Raw genomic sequence first — 23,624 nt, 5'->3', positions numbered from 1 at the left:
CCAGCTCAGGCCAGCTCAAGGACACGGCCTCACATGATCAACGTCATTATCTCTCTCCACTAAAATGTATCTAAAGAAACTTGGTTCTCACCGTTCTTTGCTGACAGTTAAAGAAAACAGGATGTAACCAAATAAGGGGTGATCATCAGATGAACAATGAATCTTTCGCATGCGTACTAGATACTTAGTCTACCATTTTGTTGCCAAGTATACTATGTCTAGGGTGTCAACATCATTCAGATTGTCTGTATAAATGTAAGATGCACCTATAACCAATTTGTATCTCAATGCAGAGCAATAGCCCATTGATTTACCTTGCTGGCTGCAGCAGCAAATAAAATTGCCTCTAACTGATCCCCACTGAGTCTGTTTGATTGGCAAAAAGGCGGACCCAGGGACGAACCGGTATTCACATCACTAGGACTGGGGAAACCCGGGTTCCAATCCCCTTTCAGCCATGAAACTAGCTTGGTGACTCTGGGCAGGTCACTTCTCTCTCATCCTAACCTACTTCACAGGGTTGTTGTGAAAGAGAAACTTAACACCGCTCTGGGCTCCTTGGAGGAAGAGCGGGATATAAATGTAATAATAATCTGTAAGGGACAGCGGAGCCATGAGATTTCATAACCCCATGAGAAATGAACCTGTTCTTCTATATGCCATAAATAATATAGCTTGAGGGGCAGATACTTTTCTCTTCTCAGCTATCCTGGAGACCTTACTTCTTGTAAAGTCAGAGCCAGAGGTGGGGGGCTGGAGGTGAGATATAATGTTTTTGTGTGCCACACTGTGCATGGCGCATTATTTGCATGTAGGAACATAGGAAGATAGGAAGCTGCCATATACTGAGTCAGACCATTGGTCTATCTAGCTCAGTATCATCTTCACAGACTGGCAGCAGCTTCTCCAAGGTTGCAGGCAGGAATCTCTCTCAGCCCTATCTTTGTAGAAGCCAGGGAGGGAACTTGAAACCTTCTGCTTTTCCCAGAGCAGCTTCATCCCCTGAGGGGAATCTCTTCCAGTGCTCACACATCAAGTGTCCCATTCATATGCAACCAGGGAGGAGCCTGCTTAGCTAAGGGGACAAGTCATGCCTGCCAGCACAAGACCAGCTCTCTTTCTGTTGTATCAGTTTGAATCTGTAACTGACATTTCCATCTGTTCCCCCTAATTGTCCTTTCAAGTGGCAATCACAGAAGCTGATGACAAAGGTGTGCTATCCCTTTAAATGCCACAGGCCTTGGATGGTTCTAAGCCAGGCCTGCCTTCTGACAACTGGGATGGATTCTTCAGCCTTGAATTTTTCAAACAGGCTTGGTTGCTGTTCCTTGATGGCTTGCTTGAATTATTGCAGTCCTCAAGTCCGTCTCTCTTTATGTTATGTTATGTTATGTTATGTTATGTTATGTTATGTTATTTATTTATTTGTCAGACTTATATACCGCTCTATAAACTATGCAGAGATCAGGGCGGTTCACAACATGATAAACAATGAAAACAATTGAACAATGAAAATCAAACTCTTAAAACTGGGTAGCCATTCCCCAGGTCATCGGTATCTAGCCAGCAATGACTCTCTTCCCTGGTAAACTGACTTCCTGAAAGGGAACAGGCACCTGAGCTCTTTGCCTGCCCTTCCTCCTTCAGCTCTGACTCCATCTTCAGCCTTCTTCCTAAGACTTCCGTCCCATGCAGTATCTTCCTCCCAATCTGCCTGAAACGCCCATCACAGGCCCTTAAATGTGTCTGCGTGTGTGAGAGAGAAAAAGAGAGTGGTGTGCACACACTGCCTTGATAGTGCTGCCCAGAAGAAAACTCTTTCTGCTCACTGGTGGTAAGAATTAGAGGGAACGCTGGTGGGAGGGCAGAAACTGGTGCGGAGAGAGAAAATAAAACTGTGCTATTGTAGGACTGAAGGGAAGATTATCAAGTGACTTATAGAGTGAATTAAGATGCCATCCACTTCAGTTTCTAACTATCCTGCAGGAACTGGGCTACACAGGAACACATCTATCCAAACTATTTCATTAGCATAGAATTGTGCTTTCTTAATAGTTACAAGTGTGGGATGGAAAATGCCTTTTCAGAAAGCTGCTTTGTAATTGCTTTGTAGAAAGTGTGTTTGCAAGTCAGTGCCTCTGTGGGATGGGAAAGTACAAACCAAAAGGAAGTGTTGAGTCCGCTATCTGCCCAGAGCAGAATAAGTGGGGGTTTGCAGCAGCGGGGAGAGCTAGGCTCCCCTGAATAGTAACTGTATTGTTCTAGGAATGTGAAGGCTTCTTCTATTAATTAATTCTCTCTCTGCTGCGAAAGAGAAACTTAGAGCGCAAAGTCCAGCCTCTATGCAAGCATATGTACGAATGTAATGAACTGATTGCTTCTTTGGGGCTGAATGTTGATGCCCAGCTATGTAGTTATGCCAAAGTATAAAAACTTGTGACCCAGGCAGCTGGGCACGTCTCTCAGGTTTTACCGTTAGGTACTGGGAGCGTCACCAGCGCTGGTTTTCAATAAACGGTGATTTTGCTTCCTTCCATCATCCTTGTTCGTCTGCTTTGTGGTAACTGGGGGCCTCCCAGGTAACATAAACTGGTGCCGTTAATTCTCGGATGGTAAGCTGGTGATTTACCTGCCCATCGGTGGCTACTTGGGGGTCCCTTTCTCACGTCGTGGGAGAGCAACCCTTCGGCGCCACTTCTCCCATTGTAAGAAGGAAGGTCTTGACCCCCGGCGGCATGAGACCCAGACTCCCAAGCCCACCGAAGACGGGCGCGGAACGAGGCACACCAACGCAAGGGGTCCGGACAGGTGAAGTACTGGGACTCCCGGGACGGGTAGGAGACCAAGGGAATAGCCCACCCTAGGTCAAGGGCCGCTGCAGGCAGAGGGCACTGCCTAAAAGCAGGACAGGCTCTGGGAGGAGTTGGTGTGAATGTGTGCCGTTTGAAAGTTTGGTGAGTGCAGAGGGGGACCCCAAAGGGGGAAACCCACCCCGAGTGTGGCCCTGCACTGGCAGAGGCGGGACTCCTGAGTACGTTTTCTGTCCCGGCGACGGGAGGAGAGCGGAAACTGGAGGTGCGAAGTGTGAATTTGTCTGTCTAAAATCCTTTTGTGCCTCACTGCGTGGATCCCTTACCCGCAGTCCGTCAGTCCCCCCCCCCCCGAACTGTCTGTTTGTTTAGAGTGTAAGAGAGCACGCCTCTGGGAAAACAATGGGAGGGGAAGGGTCGATGCAGAAGAGCTTCAAGCCAGGCTTGGGGGGGCTCTGAGGGACTTCAGGCTACAGAGTCCCGAGAGCCAGAGGCCCAAGCCTGCCAGGACCATGTGAAGCACTTGGGGTTCCGTATCCCCAAGGCCAGTGGGAATTAGGAACACGGTAGGAAGGAGGCAGTTTGCTCTCTCCCCCAACTCAGAAATCAGGAAGGCAGGATCATTTTGATCCTGGCCCACTGAAGATGTTAGGAATCCAGAAGGCATGGAACATAGGTACCAGTTTGTTCCCTGAGACCAAATGCCCTTCCCCATGGCTCGGGAGCTGTTGCAAGCAACAGGCAACCCTCTGAGTAGCCATGAGGGCAGAGGCCCAGGCAAGCAGGCTGGGACCATTTGCCCAGCAGAGATGGAGGTAAATCTCAAAAGGAGAAGTGCAAGTTGCAGGAGATTGGCACAGATTCACTTGGAAAGATGTAGAGAGGTAGAGATGTTTCAGGAGGTTTATTTGGTGCATGTGATGTAAAGGCTGGTTAATTGTTGAAAGGCAGATGGAAAGGGGCTGGAAAAGTGTGAAGTACTGAAGGTTTGGCATGTTGTTTGGAGTTGCTTGTTGTGAAGCCAGGAAGGAAATGTTTGGGTGGTTGTAGGACAAGGAGGGACAGACAGAAGGTGGAGAAGCAGGGTTGTAGGAGAGCAGAGAAGGAAAGCAGCAGACAGGGGAGAGGAGATAGAAAGGAAGTGGAAGGCGTGGTGGGACGGGAAACCGGAGGCCACCAAAGTCCTGATAGCGCAGGACGAAGCCGGGAGCCTTCCAGTAGGCTTGGGCAGAGAATGCCCAAGGACAGTCTCATGGCCAGAGACAAAAGGTTAACTTTTGGCAGCCTCCACTTCAGAAGGCATGGGTAAGTTGAGCAGGAGAAGGAACAGGTCAGGATATAGAGGAGGGTCACAGGGAAGGAAAGGAGTGCCCCACGAGAAACCGGGAACTCCTGCCTGGGAGGCCGGTGGTCACAACACAAGTCTGGCAGAAGGATGCCACAGGGACAGGTGTTGGAAGACCACCATCACAGGGGCCCCCGAGAGGCAGGAGCCAGGAGACTTTGTCAGCCTGGCCTCCCCAAGGAGGGCGAGGACAAACCGGTTACCATCAGCACAGGGGGCCAGAAGATGAGACACAGTAAGGAGATCTTCTGCCTGCCCAAGGTTGTTTGGTGTACCCAGCAAGTGGCTGTTATGCACTGCAGGGGCTACCAAAGGGGGGATGGCAGGAAGGCACAAGGCAACAGGAGGGCTGACCAGGCAGCCCAACGAGTGGCTGAGGGTCTGCAAGCAGATCCAGCCCGACAGGGGATCCTGTTGTTCAAACCCACAGATCTCTGGGACTCACAGCACCCAGAACACCCAGGGGATGAAACCAGGATGGCTGAGTCATCAGCCAGGGACCGGGGCTGGTTCCTTTCAGCCAGACAGCAGGCAGGCAATGCCCAGAGGGTTGGGACACGCGTTGGTAGAACACTACCATCAGTCCACCCACAGGGGAAGAAATGGCCCCGCAAGGCTACTGCAGGAATCCCTACATGTCTACAACGTGTCTGCTTAGGGAAAAAGCTTGTGCACGTTACGTGACATGTGCCAGGAAGGAGCCCATTGTGCTCCTTGGGGCTCAGGTAGTAGAGGCAGCCCTAATTGAGTATATCCAAATTGACTTCACTGATTTTCCCGGGCAGAGACAGTTCACCAAGTCCCTGCACCTGCTCACACCAACACGGGGTGTTGACAAAAGGGAAGTTTTCAACGGAATGAAAAGAATGTTGATTTATAGACCATTTTGCTAGTGACTGTGTTTTCTTGGGGTTTCTTTGTTCCGCTTGACTGGTTAACTTGCTCATGGGTTAAGCCCTAAACAGACTTAAATGTTATATCACAGTTTATTTTGTTTAAATGCCGTTTGAAATATGTAGCTGTTCATTTTGTTGTGTTTTTAAAATGATATTTAAAATGTGAACTTCCCTGTTTTCCATCAAAAATGTTTGTTTAAATGTTAACTGTGACTGATGCTAATTTCAGGGGAGCTGTGGGTGTGTATATGTGTGTATGTTTCTATGGGTGCCCAGAGATGCTTCGGTGAAGATTCTGTTCCTGAGAACTTTCTTTCTGTTCAGTTCTGTTTCTATTAGGCTTTGTGTGAAATGCCACATTTTGGTCATATATGTGAGAGTGTTTTGGTGATTTGCTATATAGAGGCTGGGTTGTATATATATGCTGAAGAAAGGGCGAGTTCTCTCCCAAATGTTTGATTGTGTGTGTCCTTGCCATTCAGATGCAATTGTTTTTGCCAAATGTGATTTTATACTGAAGTATTGGCTTATGGTGATTTCCTTATTACAAACTTGTAATACTTTCTTGAGCTAAAGAGAGCTTGGAGAAAAGCTTTGTATTAATGTATACTTTTAATTTTCTTTATATTTTCTGTATGGCCTATGGCTGTAATGAAATTGCTTGACTAAAAAGAGGGGGCTCTTAGATTCCTCTGACTCTGTTTCAGTTGTTTTTGTATAGACTGTACATGAAAAAGTGTTTCCAACATGGAGTCGGGCAAATGCTAAATTATGACTGGAGTGTAGTCTCCTCACTCCCAATATTGGGTGAAAAGGAAGATCTCTGAACAGCAACTTGTCATTGTGGGTAAGAAGGAAAAGAGATTTTAAGTCAGATAGTCAAATGCAGTTATTGTTTTATATTTTTGTAATATGGATGAAATATTTCTGCTAATAGATTTTGATGTAAACTAAGAGTATTATCAATGGGTCTGAGGCTTAAAATTTATAAATTTGTCCCACCGCCAGCCCTGCTTTGCTTTCATAGGGAACTTTAGGACTCCAGATTATTTATACCAAGTAGCAGAGAGTTCCAAAGGACCGGTTTGCATTTTACCTGGAAAACCTCCCAGCTTTAAAAGGGATCAAGTTTTTGTAACCCACACCCTGTTTTCACAGCTCCTGATTAGAGATTTGATAATAAATTGTGTTTATCACAGGCTTCACTCTTCTGCAAGACTATGGACAATCTCTGATAACATTTTTTTAATTAAAGAAGCCTGTTTGTTTCATGAGACTTTAAACCTCGCAAAAGAGATTTTCAACAAGGTATAGTATTTTTGTTTGGGGCAAGGACTATTTCTTTTATAGGTTTTTCTGAGGATATTGTTGCCCTACCAAGCTTGCTAGTGATGAGGCTGAAGACGGAGAGCTGGAACACTACCTACACGTGGCTTAGATGGGGGCAGTGAAAATCCCAAAGGCCAGATGTCACTGACGAATCATGAAGTCAGATACACTGGATGGAGATTGATTGCCCTGACAGAAGTCTGTAAGTATGTAGGCAGCCAACGTAGTGGTTAGAGTGCTGGACTAGGACCAGGGAGACCTGAGTCTGAAGCCTCATTCGACCACACTGCTGGGTGACACTGGGCCAGCTATTTAAACGGCCTGGCCTGCTTCGAAAGATTGTTGTGAAAAGAAAAAACTTATGTACTACACGCTCTGGACTTTTCGGGAGAACAGCTGGATATTCGAGCACTGGAGTTTATGTTGTGGCCTCTCGAGTGATAAGACTGTTTGACCTGTCAGATTTTACTGCCTTTATAGTCACAAACCCACAAGGGGGTATGGATGTGAACATTATTATTTTCTCTTTTTGATTTTCATGGTTTTTGCCTCCTGCTCAGGATTGCTCATCAGGTGAAGTAAATGAGGACATTATCCCCTGTTTTGGACTTTGGGGGGAGAAAAGAGGGCAAGCAGGAAAACAAAAACATAAATTGGAAAGAAAATGCCAAAAGATCCAATTGAAAATAGCCTCAGGTTTATTTATGGTATTGGGCTACTCAGGAACTCAGTTTCAGCATGTTGTCCCTACCCAGGGGAGGGAAATTGGTAATTCATGCATCTGTCTTTTATTTCTAGCATCAGCAGGATTGCCTTGAACTGTCTCTCCCGAGAGGGATGTCTTTCTGTTACAGACCAAAGCAGTGGTCAAGTGAGAGAGAGAGAGGAGCTTTCAGAAGAACCGGCAGTGTGACAGACCGGGCTAACTATCATCAGCAACAGCTGCTTCCTGAAGGGGGTTCACCATTTGCATTCCCAGTCCAGGCCAATGATGACGGAACATCCATCGGCTGCCCTGTCTTGTGTTCGAGGAAAAGGCCGTGATGCAGGTTTCTTGTTCCTGATACTCCTGCATCCCAGAGTGCTACAGTTAAAGACTTGATGCCAAATATCTGAAGAAGGCCTGAAGGCTAACAGGCCAGCCAGATATTATACGACATTATTCCACATTGCCCATGAGGGGGGAGCCAAGGCTCTCGAGCACATGGACATCCGAGCTTGTCTATGAACACTAGCCAAACAAGCCGTGCTTGCCTAGCCAAAACGAACACTCAGCTCCGCACAGCAGTGTACCAAAATCGGCTAGCACTTGACTATGTGCTAGCAATGGAGGGTGGTGTGTGTGGAAAATTCAACCTGTCTAATTGTGGTATCCAGATCAATGACCAAGGGAAGGCCATAGAGGAAATCACTGATCGGATGCGCAAAATAGCTCAAGTTCCAGTCCAGAACTGGGAAGGCCTGGCCACGCCCGATTGGTTTGGAAATTGGTTTGAGTACTTTGGAGGTTTGAAAACCATGGCGGGAGGAGTTCTGATATTGCTTTTTGGTTGTTTATTGATACCTTGTTTATTACCCCTGTTTATCTCTTTGGGACAAGAGGCCGTTGAGAGACTAGTAAGAAAAGAAACTGCCCCCCATATAATGGCTATGGATACAAGGTTCCACAAGAAGAGAAGCCATAAAATGGCTTCTAAGGGGGGAGATGTGGGATGGAAAAGGCCTTTTCAGAAAGCTGCTTTGTAATTGCTTTGTAGAAAGTGTGTTTGCAAGTCAGTGCCTCTGTGGGATGGGAAAGTACAGACCAAAAGGAAGTGTTGAGTCCGCTATCTGCCCAGAGCAGAATAAGTGGGGGTTTGCAGCAGCGGGGAGAGCTAGGCTCCCCTGAATAGTAACTGTATTGTTCTAGGAATGTGGAGGCTTCTTCTATTAATTAATTATCTCTCTGCTGCGAAAGAGAAACTTAGAGCGCAAAGTCCAGCCTCTATGCAAGCATATGTACGAATGTAATGAACTGATTGCTTCTTTGGGGCTGAATGTTGATGCCCAGCTATGTAGTTATGCCAAAGTATAAAAACTTGTGACCCAGGCAGCTGGGCACGTCTCTCAGGTTTTACCGTTAGGTACTGGGAGCGTCACCAGCGCTGGTTTTCAATAAACGGTGATTTTGCTTCCTTCAATCATCCTTGTTCGTCTGCTTTGTGGTAACTGGGGGCCTCCCAGGTAACACAAGTGATACTTCGTTGGAAGTATTAATAGTAACCTATAAGTAACGGAGCCAGCGTGGTGTAGTGGTTAGAGTGCTGGACTAGGACACGGGAAACCCGAGTTCAAATCCCCATTCAGACATGATACTAGCTGGGTGACTCTGGGCCAGTCACTTCTCTCTCAGCCTAGCCTACTTCACAGGGTTGTTGTGAAAGAAAAACACAAGTGTATAGTACACCGCTCTGGGCTCCTTGGAGGAACAGCGGGATACAAAATGTTAATAATAATAATGATAATGATAATAACAACAGAAAACAGAGTTTAGATATCAACAGTTAACAGGAAAAAAATTAATTATTAAATGAAACCAAAAAAAGGGCTGTGAAACCCACCCATTCTGCTGAAAACCTGGCGCCCTGCCCACATGTGTTCCCCCGCCCTCTCAGTGCCCCCAGTCCGGCCCTGGTCCCTCCGCTCCAACCCGATCATCACGCCCTGCTGCTGGCGCCGCTGTTACTGTGCATCACGTGGACCTGCCTGGCACCTGCGTGCAGCATCCCAACCATCTCCCGCTGGCGCCTCCTTCCTCTTCCCGCGCTCCAGACGCTGTGCTTGAATCCCGTCTGAGCTTGTTGCGGGCATTGGAGGGGGGGGGAAGGTTTAAACAACAAGCAGCAGCAACCAACCAAGCCAATTCTCTTGCTTTCCTGCGTGCGGGTCCGGCCGTTCCCCTTTCCCTGCTCTTGAGGGAGGACGGAGCTGCCTGAGCAGATGATACCAGACAGGGTGTCAAGCTGTGGAGGAGCTGCGCCCTGGAAGGAGTGGGAAACAGGTTCCCCTTTTCCCTGCTCTTGAGGGAGGAGCTCCCTGCCTCAGCCTATTATATCAGCGTTAACAATCAGCAGCCTGACATTGACTCAACTAAGTTTCCTTCAGCTGAGGTTGAAACCTTAGTATCATGATCCCAACCTGATCCATTGGTTTCTTTTCCTGGCTGTCCATGGTATCCTCCAAAGTCTTCTCCAGCACCAACGTTCAAAAGTGTCGATGCTTTTTCTATCTGGCTTCTTCAAAGTTCATATATATTATATACAGTGTTATGTACATAATTACATGAAATCTTTGTGTATTAAATTTTGAATACAGACTAATTGTATTTCTAATTTTTATTTTTCACGATAACTAAGGGCGCTCAACAGAATGTTGCATCTGGGCGCCAGATCCCCTAGAGCCAGCCCTGCTTAGAGGTCTGTGTGTCAACATCCTCTGTCTCTCTCTCTCCCTCCTTTGCTTCGTCAGAGTATTACAGCAGAAATTCTCTTCCTGCGCTAATCAACAGAAAGCGGCTCTTCTGCAAAGCAACATCAAACCTATTATTGGTTTATTGAATTTCTATACTGCCTGATATAGAAATCTCTAGGCACTGTTGCTGGGAATTGTTTGCTGGAATTTAGTTGCTGGGCATTGTTTAAGTACACCTAATGCTTTTCATCCCTTCCCTTCTCATCCCTCTAGTGGGTGACCCTATGGCAAGGTATACCTGTCTGCTGTCTGGGTGCTGAATTCCCAAGACGCCTGCTTCTTGATCTTCAATTCACCTCCCAGTTAGGTTTACCAACTCTTCATCCAACTAGGGGCGCACCTAGGTGCCCATTTTGGTGCCCAGGCCTGAAGGGCTTCAGAGGGGGCCCCCGCCGCCACGAGGCACACACTCCCTGCCACAAGCCCCCTGCTGCCACGAGGCCCCCCTTGGACATTTTTAGTGCAAACCTAGGTGTCCTCCTGCAGCCGCTGCCTGCACACGCCACTGCCCTGGCCGCCGCGCCACTCCTTGCCCTTTTCACCACCTTTTTGCAGCCACCATGTGCATGGCCGGTGAGGGTGGGGGTGATCCAAGCAGGCATCCCTCCATGGTGGTGGTGGCGATGGGCGGAGCAGCCACTGGGCCTGTCATCCAGGGGCTTGTGATGATCTACTCCCACTGTGCAGGTGCGCTGGAGTGCCTCGCAGTTCTCAAGGGCTGCTGGGCTGCTCCGCCCACCACCATGGAGGGGAGGCCTGCTAGATCAAACCCTCACCCCCGGCCACGCACATGGCAGCAAAAATTATGAAAAACACTGGAGGTTCAGCGCAGCCGGGCAGCAGCAGGGTGGGCACGGGGTGGTGGCTGGAGGCCTCGCTGACATTTTCCCCAAGGTCCGGGGGTAAGAGCGCCTCTGCATCCAACTGCCAATAGCAAGATATCTCCACAACCTGCTTCTCTGCACTAAGGAACAACTTAGGTGAGAAGAAAGATGGATATTTTCAAATACTCAGCCAAGGCAGCATGTGGCAAATGTAATTATTTATTTAATAAATTAACATTTGCTATAGAACAACAACTTCTTCTTCTTCTTCTTCTTCTTCTTCTTCTTCTTCTTCTTCTTCTTCTTCTTCTTCTTCTTCTTCTTCTTCTCAAAGAAATAAAAGGTGGTTTTGATTGCAATGAGTGCAAAATAAAGTAGCTCAGCTCTGGCAACAATGGCTGTTCTGCTGCCTCTTTTTTTCTGACTGAAACATCCTCCATTTGGTAGTTGGGAGAAGTGCCTTTTCTTATCATTGCTTGTAAAGAAAATTGGCCTGACACTCTTTCTGTCTTACAAGCAGTTTGATGGTTCTATGACTGAAGTCCAGAATTTCTTTGATCATCTGCTTCTCGATGGACAGCATCGCCAAGCCATTAAGTCTTTGCCCCCAGATCCCCAAAGGAAGACAGGACACACGTGTATGGATGAAAACTAGGGCCACTTTATTAACTATAAACTATGCAGAGATCTGCAACAGGTATAACTATAACCTCCATAAACTAGAGTGTGGGCAACTCCAATTCCCTTTTCGGGTAGGCACAGCCTCCTAGCGAGGGCTGAGCTCCTCTCACTGTTGGGCAAAGCAGCCAGGCTTGGCAGATGCCATATGAAACCTCAGCATAGCCCCACCAAGCCACACAGTTTACTCTGTCAAGGAGGTAGCCACCAGGGTCACCACCACTGTTCCCTCCAACATGGATCCCCAGATGTTGTGGACTACAACTCCTATAATCCCCAAGCAAAATCCATTGTAGCTTGGGATTCTGGGAGTTGTAGTCAACATCTGGGAATCCCTGTTAGAGGAAACACTGGTCACCACCCCTCCAGCCCCAAAGCTCTGAGTGGGTCAGCTAAACAGTGCCCTAAAAGTGGTTCCTTCGCTAGGTGACCAGATTTGGCTTTTTAAAAGCCAAATTCTGGCTTACGGCTCATTTGACCCACCTGAGACACCCCTGGGCCACAAAACCCTGAAAGGTTGTTCCATGAAACCATCTCTACCTGAAAGGTGCCTATGGCTGAGCACCAATCGAGGTCTTAACCTCCAAAGCCCACACTCACCTGCCAAAGTGACCACTTAACCTGCAACCAGACTCCCACCCCTAAAAAGGGGGTTATTCCCTTTAAAACACAGTCAGTGAGGAGTAGGCAAAAAAATCTCCACACAAAGCCAATCAGGTGAAGACCAAAAATTCCTACTCGGCCCATAAGCGACCAGCTAATCTCTCACTGAACTAGGGAGGGTGGGCGGGAGCCGCAAAGCCTGCAAAGTTCGAAGGAGGGAAGCACGTGTGCCACATAAGTAGCAGCAGCGCCACACTGACCCCATTGGCCATCCCATGCATGTAGCCACTTCTCACAGAGGACGGTTACATGGGAGCCATGTCCTCCTGGTCAGGGCTGATTTGGCTTGATCTTGGACTGGACCACCTTTCCTGAAGGCCTGTTTGTTTCGCGATCAAACCATCGAACCAGCCTGGTTCTCAGGCTGGTTCAGAGAACCAGCCTGATGGCAATTGCCTCTGCTTACCTTATCCAGCTGGGATTCACCACCTAAAACAAACACACAGAAACAAACAAACAAGAAATGTAGAGGAACACATTGATTAGCACTAGGAAGACCTGTTGGCAAAACTGCCTCTGCTTAACTTACCCAGCTCGGATTTGCCACCTAAAAGAAACACACACAACACAAAACAACAGCAAGGAATGAAAAAGAACACATTGCATAGCACTGGGAAGACCTGATGGCAATTGCCTCTGCTTACCTTATCCAGCTGGGATTCACCACCTAAAAACAAACACACACAAACACACTCACAAGGAATGTAAAGGAACACATTGATTAGCACTAGAAAGACAGGATGGCAAAATTGCCTCTGCTTACCTTACCCATCTGGGTTTTGCCACCTAAAAGAAACAAGCACACTCACACACAAATGAGGAATGAAAAGGAACACATTGCATAGCACTAGGAAGACTAGATGGTAAATTTGCCTCTGCTTACCTTACGCAGCTGAGATTTGCCAACTAAAACAAACAAATACACAAATGAGGAATGTAGAGGACTACATTGCATAGCCCGGGAAAGTGTTGGAGATGGACTACCAGTGCATCAACTTTTTGCACCAACTATCCTTATGACCACTAGGGGCATTGGGGGTAGAGATAGTGAGTAAGGGCTCCCTAACTGTTCTATTGGTCTCTACTCTATAACCCCTAATAGGACTCTTCAGGTATTTCCTGTTGAGAGTCAGAAAGAATCCCTTCCTTTCCTCTTAGAGAGCAGATGGAAACATCTCTCTCTCTCCCCCACCTATTCATTATGTTGTTCTATAAATTAGGGTTAGGTCTTTCTTATCCAAAGGTGTACTTCACCAATAAATATTTTGTATTTATTCTACAAGCATCTCCATGTGACTTCTCTAAATAGCTGCAACAACTAAACTCTGCAACTACTCTGTAACTGGAATGGGTAGCTTCTTTAGTGCTCTGCTAATTAATTGGGGGATAAAAATTACAACCCCCCAAGAGAAAGAGCTGCTGGCAAGATCGCCTCTGCTCAGAGGTGCACCTAGGTAATTTTGGAGCCTGGAACTAAAAGCCTTTGGAGCCCCCACCCATCGCCAATGCAAATTAAACATTTTTTAACACATACGTTCTTGAGGGCACAAACCACACCACCCAGGACAGACTAAAGATTATTTGGGAGCCCCCAAGGAGTATGGACACCAGGGCTGCATCCCCAAAATCCAGGAGTAAATGCACCTCTGCCACTGCTTACCTTACTCAGCTCAGATATGCCACCTAAAAGAAATGCACACACGCACAAACACACAAATGAAGAATGAAAAGGGGCTGGAATGAAATGTGGAATGAAATGAGGAATGAAAAGGGGCATCAAGGAAAGGGCAGGTTTCCTACCTGTAACCGTAGTTCTTCAAGTGGTCTTCTGTGCGTTCACACTTGGGTTATTCGCCTGCGCAGAGCCACGTTCTGGAACCTTCCAAAGCTTCACCCCCCAAAAAGGAAAAAAGAGCGGGAAGACGCACTCCCTTTGTAGGTTGATCCCCACACTACCTCAGTCAAGGAGACCGCCGCTGAACAAAAGAGACCAGCTGCTGTGGGGAGGTAGGGCGGGAGTGTGAATGCACAGAAGACCACACGAAGAACTACGGTTACAAGTAGGAAACCTGCCCTTCTTCTTCGTGGTCTCTGTGCATCACACTTGAGATCATAGCGAGCTAGCTTACCTGGCTGGTGGGAGGAGCCTAATGAGAGACTGAGTGAAGTACTGCCGTCCCCATGCATGACTGATCTCTGGAACGAACATCCAGCGCATAGTGTTGTATGAAGGTAGACGTGTTAGCCCACGTAGCTGCCCTGCAAATCTCCTCCAATGCAATTCCCCACCAAAAGGCTTCCGATGACGCCACTGCCCTCTTGGAATGGGCCCGAATAGGGCCCGGCAATTGCTTCTTAGCCAGCTGGTAGGCTAGATGTACAGTCTCTGCTACCCAGGATGAAACTCGCTGCGTTGATATAGGCATGCCCATAGATGAGCCTGAAAAGCTGACAAAGAGTCTCTCTGTCCTTCTGAAGGGTCTTGTCCAATCTACATAGAAGGCAAGAGCCCTCCGAACATGCAAAGAGTGGTAGGCCCTTTCTTTCTCCAAGCATGGATCAGGGAAGAAAACGGGCAGCCTTAGTTCTTGCGCCAGATGGAACTCCAACACTTCAATGACAGGATCTTCAAAGAACAAGTCGCCATGGGTTCGAAAGGTGGCAACATTAACCGCGGAAGAACTAGTTGAAGGTCCCATATGGGCAACAAATGTGGATGAGTTGGGAACAAATTTAATAACCCTTTCAAAAACTTCTTTACCACCAGGTCAACAAACAGACCCAAATAAGTGTGGTAGGAAGCAATAGCGGCCAAATGCACCCTGATGGATGCCTGTGCCAGTCCAGACTCTCTCAGAGCCAGAAGATATTCCAGGATAGTCTGGACCGGGACCTGATCAGGGGCTAGACCAGACTTCGCCACAAAATCAGAAAACTTCTTCCACTGGACAGGATAGCAGCGTCATGCAGATGGCTTCCGTGCTGCTTCCAGGACTTTAAGTACAGAGTCTGAGAGGGAGGGGAGCGTCAGATCCTCCAAGCCGTCAGATGGAGGGATTCTACATTCAGATGGATCCTGCGGGCCCCCTCCAATGTCAACAGTTCCAGGTATACCAGCAGGTGCACAAAGGTGTGGTTGGCCAATTGCAGGAGGGAAGTGAACCAGGGTTGCCGCGGCCACCAAGGCACCACCTGAAACGCATCTGCTCTGTCCCTTTGCAGTTTCTCAAGTACCCTTGGAATTAAAGGGAACGGCGGGAATGCGTACACAAAGTCTCCTCCCCAGTGGTGAAGGAACGCATCACCCAGGGATCGTCAGCCCATCCCACCCCTGCTGCAATACTGGACGCACTTCCTGTTGCTCTCCGAGTCCCCCAGCGATGGAACAAGCCTTTCAACACATTCCTCTCTAGAGACCACTCATGAGAGTTTCCCGTCTGTCGGCTGAAGGCATTCGCCAGGGTGTTCGAGACTCCTTCTATGTGCTCCGCTGTTGGCCAGATACTTCTGCTTGTGCACCACGCCCAGATCTCAAGTAGCAGAAACAATAACTTGCAAGAGACCGTCCCACCTTGACGGTTTAGGTATGAGCGGGCTGTGGCATTGTCTGTCAAGATGAGTACAGACTGTCCCCAGATCCAGTGGCGGAAGGCCTTTAGTGCTAGGAGGATGGCCATTAACTCCAGGTAGTTTCTGTGTTCGTACTTGAGATGGTGAGGCCAAAGGTCGGCCACTGTGAATTTCCCGAAGTGCGCTCCCCATCCAGATGTGGAAGCGTTAGTTGTTATTGACAATCTCGGAGGAGGGCGCTGGAAAGGGACACACACACCCGTCAGATGTGCGGACTTCGTCCACCATTGTACCTATGCCAGTACGCTCCACGGGGCCCACATCTCTGTCGGGGCGATGAAGGTGGGGATTGAAGTTGTCCAGGAACCACATTTGTAGAGGCCTCATGTGAAAGCATGCGAGTGGCAGAACAGCCGTAGATGAAGCCATGTGCCCAAGTATCTTCTGCACCACCCTGGCCGTGTGACACCTCTTATGGCAGAAACGCAGGGCTGCCTCTCTTATGCTCAGCACCCTGTGAGGGCCACGGTATGCACTGCTCTCTCTGGAATCCAACAGTGTGCTGAGGAACTCCACACGTTGCAGTGGTCAGAGTTTCGAATTCGTGAAGTTGACCTCTAGACCCAGGGACCGAAGCAGCTGAAAGGTGAGCAGCTGAAAGGTTCTTTGAGGCCTTTGCGGGAGTTTGCTACCAATAACCAATGGTCGATGAATGGGAAGACCATCACCCCTTGCAGCCGGAGGTGTGCCGCTACCACCGCCATAGATTTCATAAAGACGCGAGGTTGATGATTAGCCACCCGGAGCTGTAAGCTGGACGCAGAGTATAGTCTCCTGCCCACGGCATCCTGCCCTCCCTGTCTGAAGGAGCTGTCAAACGCCGTAGTTTGGACTTCGATTGGGCCAATTCAACTACAACCAAATTTGGTGTGGGGTGTCTGGTGAGGTATTGTGTATCTTGCATTTCAGACATGCCCTCCAGGCATTTGGAAGTGGAGGCAACTGAGGCAGGTTTCTCCCAGGCTACTTTAATTATCTGGGCAATGGTTGGTATTAGGGGAAGGGCTAATATCCCTGTAGCCTGCGCTTGGATCAGCTCAAAGATGGAATCCTGAGCAGTGTGATGTAGCTCCGAAGTATCCAACCCAAGGGAGGCCGCCAATGCCATGCACAGCAGCTGCTCTGTGTAACGTTTCAGTTCCGCTAAGGAGGCACCCTCCGGTTGCTCCGATTCCGGCTGTTCCGTTGCACTCTCTGTTCCATCCACCTCTGGAGTACCTGGTGGATACAGCGGTTGCAACCTCAGGTCCTCGACAGGAGTATCAATCTCCACCACCGGTGCTGGCGACGGAAGCGTTGGATCTACTGGCTCTGCAGGCGGAGCCATAGGAGCTGGCAGCATAGGGTCCACAGGCTGGGTCGGGGCTGGAAGCACAGGATCCACAGGCATCGGGGGTGGCAAAGGGACCTCGAGTGGAGCGCTTGGAACCGAAGGAGATCGAGGGTCTGCTGGTCTTGCTTTCTTTGGCTTCTTCCCTTGTTTCCTGCTACGCCTCTTAGGGCTAGAATCTGATCTAGGAATCTTATCCCGACATAGAATGGGAGCGTGACCACTTATGTCCTCTCCTCTTTCCGCCTGGATAATCCCTTAGCCTTTCTTTGTAGAATGGACCTGACGGAAATCCAAAATAGTTCCCCGGCTCCACATCAGTGTAAGGAGCCATCATCCAGTGTGAAGGGTGCCTGTCCCTCTCAAAGTGTGGGGCATAGACCCATCTAGAGAGCAATGGGTGGTAAAACCAATGATAACGTTTCCCATGATGTTTAGATTTGCAGGATGTCTCACTCGAGGAGGATGAGGGGGAACCTGGGTAGCAGGGGTCCAACCCACCTCCTACACAATCTGCCTGAGTAGCAGGGCTGGCCCAGGTCTGCTTTGCCCTGATTGAGCTCGTGGCTGGTTTTGAGGACGCAAGCCGCACCTTCTCGCCCTGTACCATAACGGGAGGTAAGCCCGGCAGAGGCGGGGGTAATTCCAGTGGAGGCAGCTACAGATCGAGTACGGCTGCATGCACTAGACCTCGGCAGTAGCGACCGTGGCATTTTGTTGTTCAACAGGCTCAGACTCAGAGTGGGGCTGTCCTTCCATCCGATTTTGAGGTCCCGACCATGGGCTACCTCCTGTCGCTGCCAAACTTGCTTGAAGGGACCTTTCCCACATCTCTGCTGTGGCGAGCCTGCTTGGTGAAGCCCTTAAAAATTGTACAGGTGTCCACCTTATGGGCCTCCCCCAAGCAAGGAAGACACTTTGCGTGCCTGTCCAAGGTGGGGATTTTTGCTGCACAGGCCAAGAAACATTTCAAGGCTGCTGACCTCCCAAGCGTGGGGGGGTGGGGAGGCGCAAAAGGAATCAAAATGCAAAATGGACGGTCAGATATACTTAGAGAAGAGAGAAACAGATAGAATAAAAGGACGTTAAAGTAGACAATTGTATAGGAGATACGTTCTGAGGTGAAGGCAGAGCAAAGCTCCAACGTCTTGCCCTAGCAGAGGTCGATGAGGGGGTGAAGCTTTGGAAGGTTCTGGAACGTGGCTCTGCTCAGGCGCCTAACCCAAGTGTGATGCACAGAGACCACAAAGAAGAAAGGGGGGGTTCCTGCAAGGCCTGGCTGGGACTGGACCCAGGCTGCAGTACCAAGGGAGGCAGTAGCAGCTTCCGGATCACCGTGTGGCTGCTGGAGGTGATGGGCCTATTTGCTCCAGATTTCTCCAAGCTGAATATGTGAAGTGAAAGATGAAAGATGAGGGGGAGAAAGATGAGGGGGAGACACACAGAAAGATGAGGGGGAGACACACAGCTTATTTCTGGGTCTGTGGTGGGGCCCAGCACTTGGATGGTCAGCGCTGGCCTGATGGCCAGAAGAAGCCTGGGAAGGAACCATCTCCCTGGACAAGCCAGAAGGACAATCCTGCCCCAGAGGGAAGACGTCCCACCCAAGCTCCCCAAGATCCAGGTTCCTCCTGGGGAGGGGCTGCAATAATTTGGCATGCTCCACAGCAGCCTCCTGCTTCTTTCTGTGGAGTCTCCACACACCTGGCTGCCTTGACCTTCCCCAGAAGGGCTGGTGGGTTGCCCTCCGATGGCGGCTTCCACTTGCTTCTGCTTTCTGCCTGGGGTTACCTCTTGGATCTTTTGACAGGCTGCACCCTTTCTGTTGATGATTCTGCCCTAGTAGTTTACATAACCTCTGCAGATTTGTTTGGACAAAAGCAAGTCATACAATTTCAGAGCTGAATATAAGTAAGTTAACCATGAAAGATGAGGGGGAGACACACAACTTATTTCTGGGTCTGAATCTGGGTCTGCCTTGAGGGGGGGCAGCGTTTGGATGGTCAGCTTTGGCATTGGGTCGAGCCCCTACCAAGCTTGTGGTGGTTGCAAAGAAGATGACAGTGTATTCAGCAGAGGTCAGCCCATCGGGGTCTGGGCCTTCATTCTCGTTATGGTATTTGAAGAACTCTGGGGAGGAACCGGCTCCATGGACAGGCCAGAAGGACACTCCTGCCCCAGAGTGAAGAAGTCGCACCCAGGCTCCCCAAGGAGGTCCATTCACAGGGGTTTGCATAACTTCTGCGGATTTGTTTGGACAAAAGCAAGTCTCAGAATTTCAGAGTAGAATAAAGGTATGTTTATCATGAAAGTTGAGGGGGAGACAGAAGGCATGTGGTCCTTTCCCTCCAGCAGCCTGTCCCAATCTGGTGCCCTCTTCCAACTAGATACTATTCAGGGCCAGTTCAACGATATGGCGAAAGTGGCACTAGCCAGGGGTGCCGAGGATTAATGGGCTCCGGAGGAGGATGGTGGGCTGGGGAAGGAAAGCACGTACCTGCTGCTTTCCTTACCACACAGGCTTCCTATCTTGCTGGAACTGTCTGGGTAACACGTGAGAGGGAGAGAGAGGGACAGAGCTCTTCACCAGCGCGCGCACACACACCTGCTGTGTTTAGCAAGGCTGCGTGGTGTTTGTGTGGTGTGCTTAAGCACGATCATTCTCCCCCTGACCAGGGATCTCTTCTCAATTTCACTTGTGCTTTGGAAAACTGGGGGGTGGGGGTGGGGGACACCCGAGGACTCTTTTTAAAGCCTTCCTGCCTAATCAAGCTATTATCTGGTTAAGGACACCTTGACTGATTAATCCAATTAGTTTTCATCGATCAATCAATTAATCAATCAGTAAATCAGTTAGATGTGATTAACTGATTGACACGTGATATGACCAAAAATAAGAGTTTTGAAGGGAGGAAGTCTACTTGCTTCCGTTTTAGCTATTTGTATACCGCTTTTCAACACAAGTTACATAGAAGAGTGAGAAATAAGTAAAGATAGTTCCCTCAGGGTCATTTCTTTTTGAGTAGCACACATTCATTCTGCATTTGTACTTGCACTTATTTGGAAGGGGCTGGCTTCAGAGAGCAACTTTCTTTGAATAGTGGCACAAATTAATTCTGTGTTTTGTTTCTTGCTTGAATTTACTTTGAGGGTTCATTTTTAAAATCCACCTCTGCAGCCCATTCCATTTCCCTTTCATGTTGGCTCCATTGTCGTAGCTTTGGTCCCTCATACCACCAATATTAAGATTCCAGGCATGCAGTTGATTGACAAGAGTGTCACACAAACCCTCTCCAGTTGCATCATGCACTTCCAGGAAACCTAGGAAATGTTCTTCTATGTCCACAGCGTCTTCTTTGCTGGAAACAAAATGAATAATAACCATCATCTGCTCAGTGTGACTGACGTCTGGAATACAGTCCAATATTATAAAATGGTACTTTGCTTTCTTGATTGCAGACAAGATCTTTTCAGTGATGGTCTTGCCCAGAATTGCAATAATTTAATTTTGTATGTCTTTGCGCAAATAGTGGTATTTCAGTTTCAATCTGTGATGCCTGAGGACATGGACTAGCTGCTTGGGGCAGTGTGGCCTTCCACTTCTTCTCTGGATCCTTGCCCGATTTAGCTGCTTCTTTCTAGCCCAACTTGGCTGCTTCTAACTAGCAGGGAAATTGTTGGAGATGATTGATTTGATTGATTGATTAAGCACCGTCAAGTTGGTGTCAACTCTTAGTAACCACATATAGATTCTCTCCAGGATGATCTGTCTTCAACTCAGCCTTTAAGGTCTCTCAGTGGTGCATTCATTGTTGTCGTAATCGAGTCCATCCACCTTGCTGCTGGCCGTCCTCTTCTTCTCTTTCCTTCAACCTTTCCCAGCATTATGGACTTCTCAAGGGATCTGGACTTTGCATAATGTGTCCGAAGTATGATAGTTCGAGCCTGGTCATTTTTCCCTTGAATGAAAATTCTGGATTGATTCGTTCTAGGATCCATTTGTTTGTTTTCCTGGCTGTCCATGGTATCCTCAAAAGTCTTCTCCAACACCAAAGTTCAAAAGCTTCAGTGCTTTTTCTATCTTGCTTCTTCAAAGTCCAGCTTTCGCATCCAGAGTGTCACGGGGGAAACCATTTTCCGAACAATTCTCATCTTTGTAGGTGTAGACGCATCACAGCATCTAAATATCCTTTCCAAGGCCTTCATTGCAACCCTACCAAGTGCTAGTCTACAGTGTATTTCTTGACTTCTGGATCCTTTACTGTTGATGGTCGATCCTAAAAGGCAAAAGCTATCCAACACTGCAATGTCTTCATTGTCAATTCTGAGGCTGTTAGCTATACCCGTTGCCATTAGTTTAGTCTTCTTGACATTTAGTTGTAGTCCCATTTTTTCACTGTGCTCCTTGACTTTCATTACTAGAGCTTGCAGATCATCCACATTCTCAGCTATCAGAGTGGTGTCATCAGCGTTGCGGAGGTTATTGATGCAATCAAAGGCTTTTCTGTAGTCAATAAAGCACATGTTGACTTCTTTCTGGTGTTCTTTGACTTTCTCAATGATCCAGCTTGCATCAGCAAAGATGTCTCTTGTTCCTCAGCATTTTCTGAAACCAGCTTGAACATCCAGCATTTCTCTTCCACATAAGGCTCTAATCTGCGTTGAATGTTCCTGAGCATTATTTTGCTAGCATGTGAAATTAAGGATATTGTGCGATGGTTTGTGCAATCTGTTAAGTCTCCTTTCTTTGGTATGGGTATGTAGACTGACCTTTTCCAATCTGTTGGCCACTGTGTCATTCTCCAGATTTGCTGGCATAGTTTCGTTAGAGCCTTGACTGATTCTTCTTCTGTTACCTGCCATATTTCTGTAGCCATTCCATCAATTCCTGTAGCCTTCTGACTTGGTAATGACCGGAGTGCTAATCTAACTTCATATTCCCATACTAGAGGTTCTTGCAAGTAGGAATATTTTCTAGAGCAGGGATTCTCAACGTTGGGTCCCCAGATGTTTTTGGACTTCAACTCCCATAATCCCCAACCAAAGGGCACTGGGACTGGAGATTATGGAGTCCAAAAATATCTGGGGACCAAACATTGAGAATCCCTGTTCGAGAGTATGTTGGATGTTGGTGTCCCTGCTGTACAGATTTTCAGTATACTCCTTCCAACTCTGTTTGATCTTCTCTGAATCAGTTACTATCTGTCCTTTGGCATCTCTTAACATACCAATTCGAGGTTGGAACTTGGAACCTCCCTCTGAGTTCAGAGATCTTTTGGAAAACTTGCCTTATTTTTCCATGTGTATTTCCTTCCTCAAAGTCTTTGCAAATGCCATTGTAGTTCTGTTCTTTGTCTTTTCTAACAGCTTTCTGAAATTCCCTATTAAGTTCCTTCCTGAGGTCTTTATCTTTCTTGACTTTGGCTTCTCTCCTCTTCTTGGCAATTTCCACCGTCAGTTCTGACATCCATTTTGCTTTCTTCTGTTTCTTGGTCTTTGGCAGTCTCTTTTCACATTTGTGCTTAACAACTTCTTTGATTTCATTCCACAGTTCCTCTGATCCAACATCAAGTCCCCAAAGGACCTCCCCCAGGGGAGTGGGAGAGATGCTTTCTTTGGACATGGAGATGTTAAAAATCATGGGGGCCAAAACAGAATTCTATGGGACCCTGTTTGTCAAAGGCTATGGCTTTTGAACAGCCTTGAAGAAACCGCTGCCAGTCTGTGTTGACAATACTAAGCTAGATGGACCAATGGTCTGACTCAGTATAAGGCGGCTTCCAATGTTTCTAAGAGTGGTGGGAATGTATTTGGAAACTAAATCCAATGTGCAGCACATACTAGGTCTGATGTTTAGAACTTTGCAGCTGATTTTAAACAATGCAGACTTCAGATGAACCACTAAATCATGTTATATAAGCTGTTCTGATCCGGAGCCTGTGGATTGTTATGTGCAAGTTAGCTCAGTACATTAATATTTTCATATATGTTTTTGAATTAGAACCCCAGTCCTTTACTATGATTCCTGTTGACTAAATAATGGGGTTGCAAGGGAGGGGGAGAGAGAGAGAGAGACAATATAATACAAAAAGAGGCCATAGATTAAGATATAAGATAATGAAAAATGCAACTCACCACAGTTGGGAATCCTAAGACCAGGTGGCCTGTATTTCTGCTCAGCCTGCTGCTGTCTAGGAGCTACATTCTTAAGACCCATGTCTGCTGCCTTATCTGAAATGCACCTGCGGGTTAGGCTCACCAGCTCTTCATCCCACTGCAAGTAGCATGGGGCCTCACAGCTCCTCATTAAGCGAGCCTCCATAGCCAGCTTGTCCACAACCTAGGTGAGAAGATGTGCATTTTAAAGTTTGCAGCACAGAGAACATGTAGTGAATGGAATGGATTTTTTGTGTATATTAAATCAGCATTGGCAATATCCTTTGCATATGTCAGCAAACAAAACATGGCTCAATGCTTTTTTAATCCTTAGTGCAAAACAAAGCAGCTCAGCTTTAGCAACAATGACTGCTGTTCTGCCTTTTTGCTGACATGTTCACCGCTTATTACAAAACCTAAAAAGGGAACACACACACACACACAAACAAGGAA

The 23,624-nt window shown here is 47.8% G+C and overlaps 1 long non-coding RNA gene across 1 annotated transcript; it reads right to left on the bottom strand.

Annotated features, from left to right (window-relative positions):
- Window positions 1–11,353: 11,353 nt before the first annotated feature.
- Window positions 11,354–23,346, bottom strand: LOC128348031 (uncharacterized). Its single transcript, XR_008317885.1, has 2 exons — window positions 23,151–23,346; window positions 11,354–18,873 (listed from the first exon to the last, which is right to left on the bottom strand). It is a non-coding gene; the product is annotated as an uncharacterized LOC128348031 (long non-coding RNA).
- Between the last annotated feature and the right edge of the window lie 278 nt (window positions 23,347–23,624).

This window comes from Hemicordylus capensis, chromosome 2 (genome assembly GCF_027244095.1).
Source record: "Hemicordylus capensis ecotype Gifberg chromosome 2, rHemCap1.1.pri, whole genome shotgun sequence".
NCBI classification, from domain to species: Eukaryota; Metazoa; Chordata; class Lepidosauria; order Squamata; family Cordylidae; genus Hemicordylus; species Hemicordylus capensis.
This window is presented reverse-complemented; position numbering and strand designations above follow the sequence as displayed.